A 7,849-nucleotide genomic window follows, 5' to 3' on the forward strand; every position below is an offset into this window, starting at 1 on the left:
ATTGTTTTGTTCCATGGGAAAAGAAAAAAGTGAATGGTTTTGTCATTAAACTTAAAAAAATTAATTGTTGGTAGGAATCAAATTAGAACAGAACTTTAAGAATCGTTATCACATAAAACTAGGTCTATTTGCTGCAAAGGAGACCACAGGCAAATCACTTCCAAAGTCATGATTCCCAAAAGTTCAGCAACACATGCAAATTTACGCAAAGAGAAAGCATACTCAGAAGGAGTAAGTCATCATCTCATGTACAGGTAGAGGTAAATTGCTGCAGTCCTGTTTGACAAAGTGTTTCCACATCTTTACCTTTTGTGGAAATGGGCTTTAGGTCCCTCCCAGGCAGAGGTTTTAGCACCAAAATGAGCAGAGGTCATCTTATAGTCACTAAAACATGCTCCCTGGTGTCTTTTGCCTGATGGAGTGGTTCTGGCTGGTTGGAAGTTGTATGGTGCTTATCATTCTCTCCCCCAGGAAACTCCTTAAAAGGAAGTTAGCTGGAAAACAACTTCACACAAAAAAACAATGTTAAAGAAATTTCACCCAGGCTGACAGCTGCACCTTAACTTCTTTTGTAATCCTGAAATCACTATTTTGTGAACAGTCTCAAACCAAGAAATATACTGAAATTTTCTTGTGATCCAGAACATAATCCATTTTGGACATTGTTTACGTCCAAAATACTTAAAAATTTCTTCTGTTGGGCACAGCAGTACACAATTCTAACCCAATGATTTAGGAGGCTGAGGTAAGAGAATTGCAAGATGGAGGCCAACCTGGGTAACTTGGTGATACTCTGTGAATGTAGCTCAGTGGTAAAGCAACCCTGGATTAAATCCCCAGTACAAAAAACAAAAAAAAACAAAAAAAAAAAAACAAAAAACCTTTGTTTTGAGGCAGACTTGTTATTAGTTTCACTTATGTCAAGTTTGTGTTGTTATTCTTTCTTATCTTTAATGATTTTCAAGTTTGTATTGTTATTCTTTCTTAACCCTAATGACTTATTTTACATGTATTCTAGCAATTAGGTTCTTTTATGATTCTATGTCTTTACTTCCTTTAGCTTTGTTAGTTTTGTTTGATGTTCTTTGAATCTATGTTGATAGCAGCATACAAATTTAGAGTTACAACTTTTTGGTGGATTGAAAATTTTGATAAAATGTGAATATTTTTTTAGTCCTTGCCTTTAAATCCAAGTTGTATTATATTAACTATACCAGGTATGTTTGGTCAAAAATTTTATCTTATATTATGTATTGAGACAGTTGATAGTTTTCAAGTTGATAAAGTTGGTATTTATTGGGAGTCTTCTGTTGAGGGCCACAGACAAGTCAAGATGGTGCCTGGCACTTTGCCAGGAGGAGTGGTTTGAGAAGTAACACCAGTGAGCCATTAAGATGATAGAGATTCCTAATGACTGACTGCTGTATCTAAATGATGTTAATTAAGTTAAGCTGTGAATAATTATTAAGATGATGAGGATTCCCTAATGACTGATTGCTGTAACTGGAAATTGAGTCAAGCTGTGTATTCAGTTATGTATAAATACCTCTGCTGTCCTACATTAAAGCGGCTCCCGCCGTATCAACCTTCACAAGTTGCTTGTCACCCCCTGGTTATTTTGCCCAGCCAGACTGCAGCATCTTCTATGTCCATATATGTCCAGCTAAGATTGACACACTGAAGGCTACTTTCTCTTCAGCCTCCATCATCCAGCACGTGAACATGGAAAGGGTGGGCAATCATGGAATTTAATTTCCTTTTCTCTTGGGTCTAGTCCCCACAAACCTTAGCTGCCTTCTTTGTTCTCCAAGGGAATCAAACACCTGATATTTGTTTTGCTTTGTTTTGGTTTTCTCTCTAACCTTTACCTTATTCAAGAAGCTTACTTTGATACATACTACTTACAGACAGAAGCAAAACTGATTTTGGTTTTAAAGATATAAACTATAGACATTTGCTTCAAATTTAATATCTTGACATGTTTGCTAATTTTGTGTCTTGCTATCAAAATGTCAAAATTCAGAAATATTGTGAGAAATGTTAAACTGCCCACATTGTGTCTTGTGACTCCAGTGATATACCAAAAAAATTTCTTATATTTGCTGACCTATGAAGAGAGAAAAATATCTTTCCTAATGTTGACTTATAAACCAGTGAGTCTGTTAGATCTTTGGGGGGAAAAAAAAGTACTCACACAGTTGTTAAAAGAATTTTAACAACTCACAGCTGGGTGCAGTGATGCATGCCTATAATCCCAGCAGCTGGGGAGGCTGAGGCAGGAGGATTGCAAGTTCAAAGCTAAGCCTCAGCAATTTAGCAAGGCCCTAAGCAACTTAGTGAGACCCTGTCTCAAAATAAAAATTAACAAAGGGGACTAGGATGCAGTTCAGTGGTTAAACACTCCTGGCTTTAATCCCTGATATAAAAAAAAATTCCATTCACATCACTTTATCTTTCATTTCAAGTCATTAAAATAGCATGTATTCAATGCCATGCTGCAGCTATGGGTTCTGGAATGAATTTTGTTTACCTGGGGGTGGGGGGAGGCTCACATTGTGTCTCAGCCATCAGGACTTATTTCAGTAATTTTTCTCAAGTTATTATGTTTCTGCTTGTGGCTTTTCCTTTTAACCTTTCCTCATCACTGCCTTATAAGTCAACATAAGTTTACTGCAAGAGGAACAAAAAAATATTTAAGGTGTAATTTCTTAATGAGAGAGTTTCTTCACTTCATTGCCTCCAGAATGTTTGGGTATTGTCTGGTATGTATCCCCATCAGAGTTGAATGCCACAAGGCAGAGATCGGCAAATTTTTCTAAGCCTGTGAGAAAGAAACAGTTTGAATTTTATAGGGTAACATGTATGAGTGAGTAGGTCATGTAATGCCCAAGAAAAGTGCTGAAAGGGGCATGTCTAATAGGGAGGGAATGTGAATGAGATAAAGGGACAAAACTGCTATCAAAAAAAGTCAGATGAGCATCAAGAGGAAATCATTGTAATAAATAAAAAGGACAGAAGAAAACAGGGGGATAAGAAACAATGCTGAAAGCATGAGGAGGTAAAGAACAGTTAGGCAAAAAACCAAGCCCCAGGCTCTGCACAGAGGTTTATAGCTCTGTTCATAAGCAAGTGGGGTTTTCTGTAGCATTGTTTTTCCACTGTGCTCCATGTGGGACTCAGAGGCAGGACTCAGTGTACAAGAGATCAGGCCAAAGTCAGTGGCCACCCTGGCACTGTGGGAAGACCTGTATAATATGCTAATGTCATGGAGGTTTAACTAGGTGTTTGTTGTTAGTCTCTGTATCCTGGCCCATTCCTGATAAGGAAAAATAAGTTATTAGACATCTTCTACGCATCCCTTTCTCTAATTTTCCATCTCTCCTCATCCTACCTTCTATTTTCCTCTTTCAGTTCTCCCTGTCTCTCTTCATGTTCCCCCTTCTTTGAATCTTTTCTTTATATTCTCCTTCTGTATCTTTATATGCTTACCTTTCAAATCTACAGTCCGAGGAAAAGGAAAAAGTCATCCTATGAATAGTGTGAGAAAGTGGAATAAAAGGAAAATTCAAGATCATCTTTGTCAATGTCCTACTACACATAGAGAACCCCTTTGTCATACCTACTAATATATTTTCATATTCCCATTGGAACATCCAGTCAGGAGAATCTAATTTCTTCAGAGTCAGTTTGTTCTATTCTGGTCAGTTAAAATTGTTAAAAAAAAAAAATTCTGTCACTCTCTAAATTTTGGCTAGTAAGCCATACTATACTGACTCAAATTTATTTCTAACATAAATTTTATATCAAATATATCAGAGTTTCCTATAGAAAATGCCTGCCCCAAATAAGTTTTCCTTTTCTTTCTATCAACCACAAGTTTCCCAAACTAGCATTTTTCACATCCTCCGTGGAACCATCTGTCATTGCCATTGACAGATCAGTGGCACTCAATGCTGCAAGATCCTGGGTGAATTTAGACGCATTCCATATAATGAAAACTTTGTATAACAGAAAGTTTTGTTAACAACCATAGTTATTTCAGAAAAGAAAAAATAATATTCATTCCTGTGTAATGAATCTAGTGTACCTGTCTGATTCGGGCCTCCTTTCATAAATAATTCTGGGCTTTCCCATAATGCCTTGCTGTTCTGCAGAGTGTTTAGAGTACAACCACAATGGTTCTGGTTTCCTCCAACCTGAAAAGCTGTGAAACACTCAAAAGACCAGGTGGAAAAAAATGAATAAGAATAAAACTTGATAGCATTTGTTAACAAAAAAAAAAATCTGAAAATATTTTCTTTCACTTTCTCTTATTTTGTGGGTAAGTAAGTTCCAGTAATGAAAAGATAAATAAACTTTCTCAGGCCAAATATTAGCACAAGGTTTGGAAAATCTTGTTTGTGTTAATAAGATTGTATATCACCTTGCATAAGATAATGTCAGATATTTATTTAAAAATATACTATTTTAAATGGTTATTTCCCTAAATAAAGTAGACTTTTCCACAGTTTCCACATTACTACATTTTTAAGGAAAAGAGAAGATGTTCAGTCAATTTTTGTTGAATAAATGTTTATGTCTGCCATCTCAAAACTAAGAAAACATCAAATATCTCCTTTAATTTTAATAAATTTACATTTTAGGGTTTATTCATAGACTCTAGATTTCAAAATATGAAAAATAATTATAATGAATGTCTCATGACTTTTAAGCAAAATGTTTTGAGGTTAATCAAGTTTGGGGGATGTTGAAATCTGACAAAGATCTTTGACATGACAACCATAAGAACCCCAAATATTTTATAAAAAGAACCTAATGATTTAATCATCATTAAGATAACAAAAATATATCTATACAGTGGAATGTCTATCAGCATCTTTCTGAAGTACCTTGTTATTTACATAGAGAACCTGCCTCTTTAATCCTCACCTCAGTTCTTGCAATCTCAAAGATTTTTCAGTAAACATTGAAGAAGTACTGTCAGGATAGGTGTTTGCAGCCTGGCAAGATGACCATTTATCAATAAAATGTCTGCTTCTGTAGTCACCAATAACAAGAGTCATTGTCTATTCTGCTTCACAGTAAGAAAGAGCAAACTGTTCACAAATGGTGCTTGTTAGCTACAACCACCTGCAGATGTTTGTAATTAGGGTTAAATGGGTGCCAACTTGCTTCCTGGGAAGTAGGAAATAATTTAAGAAAGAGAGATCATTTGAATTGGAACTTAAAGAATCAAACTAGCATTCAGAATGAGGAAAAGGCCTTCAGGCAGTGGGAAGGGCATGAGCTAAAATTTGGAAGAGAAAAATGTCACCATGAACAGAAAACAGGGAATATGAGATGAAAACACACAGGGAATAAGAACAAAAAATGAGATTCAGATAAAGTTGAGGAAGACCATGGAATTTCAAGGAAGAAGCATGGACAGTTATTTGGGCAATGAACAGTCATTGAGGTAAAACATTTTAAACATTTAAAGACGAATTTACAAATCCTGTATTGAGTGTGATTTCAAGTTTTCCTACTACTTAATGTATTGATTTCCTGAGCAAGATGTGATTATTTTTAGATTTGAATTATTTTTTAACCTCAGATGCCCAATATTGCTTAAATAAAGATTTTTGGCTCCATAACTTGTAAGATATGGAGAAATTCCCATACTTACATAAAATATTCCAGATACAAGGGAGCTAACAAAGTCAAATATTTCCAATCATGACAAAGTGTGTGGATGATTATACAATGTGTGCTACTCATTCAGTTTCTAAAGCTTTAGAGATTATCTCATCTCTCTAAAACATCTCTGTTGCTTACAACAACATTTTGTTTATAATCTAACACACAATTAACATTTATATGACAAGCAATTCAACAAATATGATTTTAAGTATCCAAATTTCATTCAGTGATGCCATTTGTCTCTGAAGTTTCTTTCGTAACACAATGTCTATTCATTCTCAGTAGTGTGTCATGATTTGAGGTCTCCTTTACAATTTCTTATGTCACTTGTTTTTTTATGCAACTTTCTTCCCTTATGGATACAAAATTGTGCCGTTTAACACACATCAGGAGCATTAGAATTATTTTTGAGTGCAGACATCTGATGTTGTTGGCATTTTCCCCTGCCTGTGTATATTTGTTTCGGCATAAGGGTTCCGTTCCCTTGTCCTAAATTGAGATTATTAGGACAATGAACTTCTTCCTATACTAACAGGAAGAGTCCAGTGATGATACAAGATGAAAGTCAAATCGGGTAGAGGCACAGAGCAGCACCCAGTGCCGTGAAATATGAAATCTCTACTACTTTTCTGAATATTTAACTACTGGATAGCATTTTTCAAGTGTGTGTGTTATCTTGGAATTAGGACATAAGGTTATATTGGAATTAATTTTCATTGCTTGATTGTACAATGCCTAATAAAGGATAATGCTTAATAAGAAGGCAGTCTTTGAAAGTATGCAGAGAGCATATCTGTGGGATAAAACTGAAAGTAAAAAAAATGTTGCTGCCACTTCACTATCGTAAAATCCCTCTGTCAGGAGCATTGTGCTGTAGCTGAAATACTGGCCGAGGTGGTATAGTATGGGGCAGTATCACAGAAGAAATGCAGACCTGAGTTTTAAGTAAACTGAGTACTAGCCACAAATCTGGATCTTATGTACTTGAGCAAGTCCTAAATCCCTCCTTTCATCTGTAAAATCTGACTCACTAATTTCTACAGAATTCTTTATATAAAGATTCTTAAAACTTGTAAAATGCAATTGAACTTCATAATGTTGTTATTTTGTATCTCTGGATTTACTCTTAAAATGACTGAGAAAGGATGAATTCAGTTTCCAGGCAAAGGTCCTAAGTAAATAGTACCGAAAGTTCTATTTACCATTCATTCATGCTGAGAGATCACAGTTTTAATTCTTTAATATGGAAGTGAATCAGGTTACTATAATACGACAAAATGTTTCTGTCTTCTACTTAGCACACTCAAAATATCCAGAAAACAACCTGTTTGGTACTTCACAATCAAAACTTAAATCCATTTTGCCTGGTGACATACTGTAATGACCACAGATTTTTATATGAGATTTATTATCATGGTCTGAAGACTAATAAGAGTTTGCTTTAAAAAATGTTCATTATAAAAGTAATAACTGATATTTAGATGTTGTAAATGTACTAGAAAGATAATTCAGCTTGAAGTCAGAGGCTATGGAACAAGCTCTTCCACTGTGGAGCAACATAATAACTTATGTAATGAATTATCATGTGTTACTTAAAATTCTTTGGGGACTAAGGAGTCAAGAAGGTGTGGGGACCTGACTGATCTCTCCTGCCTCTCTCACACCTTTCTCCTCAGGTCCCAGCTCTGCACTACAGCCCTGAGGATTGACTCCATTTTAAGTCTTTCCACTGGGCCTCTATTGCCAGTCAGGTTCCTCTTCTGAGTTGGGCCCGCCACTAGATCCCCCCACTGACCTATATTTCACCTGGGATTTGGCTTAAGGCCGGGAGTTGTGACCTCCATCCTGAGGGACTTGGATAGGGTGTTCTTAGGCTGAGCTGAGAGGTGTGAGAACCACCATGGCCCAGTGCACTCAGCTGAGGTGGTGACAGCCATTCTTTTGTTCCTTCCTTTGCACTTCTCCATTTCCTCTTAGGGCTTGAATGGAGTGGTGTGCTCCAGGCTCTTAAGTGTGTTCTTCCAACCCTGGTCAGAGTAATGGTGAGAGGCAACATGACATTATTTCATTTTACAGCTTCTTGGCATTCCAGAGGATTCCTTCTGACTCCTCAGGGCCTTTCTTAAACCGGAGAATGGTTTCCCAGCTCCAGGAAATGAACTTATAGGGC

The sequence above is a fragment of the Marmota marmota genome, unplaced genomic scaffold, assembly GCF_001458135.2.
Source record: "Marmota marmota marmota unplaced genomic scaffold, marMar, whole genome shotgun sequence".
In the NCBI taxonomy this organism is placed as follows: Eukaryota; Metazoa; Chordata; class Mammalia; order Rodentia; family Sciuridae; genus Marmota; species Marmota marmota.